The sequence below is a fragment of the Tachypleus tridentatus genome, chromosome 13, assembly GCF_004210375.1.
Source record: "Tachypleus tridentatus isolate NWPU-2018 chromosome 13, ASM421037v1, whole genome shotgun sequence".
Classification (NCBI taxonomy): domain Eukaryota; kingdom Metazoa; phylum Arthropoda; class Merostomata; order Xiphosura; family Limulidae; genus Tachypleus; species Tachypleus tridentatus.
The window spans coordinates 35,029,573-35,031,031 of NC_134837.1; positions in this window are offsets into that span (position 1 = coordinate 35,029,573).

Sequence of the window (1,459 nt, forward strand, 5' to 3'; positions counted from 1 at the left end):
AAGGCATCATATCATATTCTTTGCTGTGATGGAAAAGGCCATGACGCCTATGAGTTCGAACTGAACCTCACGTTGTTAACTGTAGTGGTTCCAACTTCTCTTACTATTGTTCTTGCCCTAAGTGAATGGAGGGGAAGGAGTTACAATGTTTAAAACTGTGGACAATATTTCCTGCCCTTAGGCTTGGAAGCTATTTTCCCCCGCCCCATCTCGGATACATGCTGTTGTACTACATACTACTGATACAGTAGGAGTGCAGACAGATCTTTCTATGCCTCCATCAGAGTCATTCTAAAACTATGTAAAGAGTATTTTGCCATGTATTAATAAATGACTTGACGAGACAACATTTACTTTTGTCTATGTTTCCACCTTAAGTCGCTGGAATCTTCATTTACTGACAAAGACCTGTTCCTTTGACCCAGGGCAGAATCCATGGAGTTCTACGGACCTCCTTCTAACAAAGAAAATCAACGTAGTCGTAAATCAAAGGGTTTTCCATCAGTTCTCCTTCACCTAAAAATGTCCACTTTCATACATACGAAACTGTTGTGATTTCCATTCTAATTATGCTCGGTAGGCAAGATTTCAAAGTCAAAAGGAATCTTTGATTATGTTCATGACTAGCTTTTCTTTTAACACCAGTTCCAAAATAATATGGAACACGATTCCGAAAGTCAGTGGACAGCATAATTCTCATCCTCTTTCATCTCGACCTTCGATGGCCAGGAAATTGCTGACCCCAAAAGCATCGTCGAAACGCTCAGGAAGATCTTTTCTCATGCGTCTAACACTTCTGTTTTCTCATTCACCTTTTTGGCCTTAAAGTTTTTAGCAAAGCGATTGCCCGTTTGCATTGGTGGAACTCAAACTTGCTCTTCATCGGTCTGACAGCACACTGGATGGATCTGATGATGTTCACTACGAGATGCTGCGCCATGTATCTCCTGCCTCTCTTTTTATTCTTCTGGTTGTTTTTAATTTAATTTAATTGGCAAAATAATGTTTTACTTGATGTTTGGGAAGAATCCCAAGATTCCTTTTAACTATCGTCCAATTGCTTCTATGAGCTGTCTTTGAAAGGTCTTAGAGAGGATGGTAAATGCTCGTCCTCTTTGATTCCTCGAAAGAAACAAACTTCTCTCGTCCATCTAGTGACATTCGAATCACAATAGTCCACGTTTTACTGTTGTGCTGACGTTACAATCGTGAGCAACAACAAAATTTTAGGTATGATTTTCTACGAGTTTAACTCAGACGTTGAAGAGCGTCATTGGTGATGGTGACATTGTCCAACTTACTTATGTTTTTAAATGTTTAAGGGTCATTGGTCTTTCAAATTATACTTAACTTTTTACCTGCATTTTGAACTTTTTTTGGTTTTTACCTTGATTAATTTTTACCTTTTATAACGATTTTTACTTTTACTTTTTTTAACTGGCTGTTTGGCACAGACAGA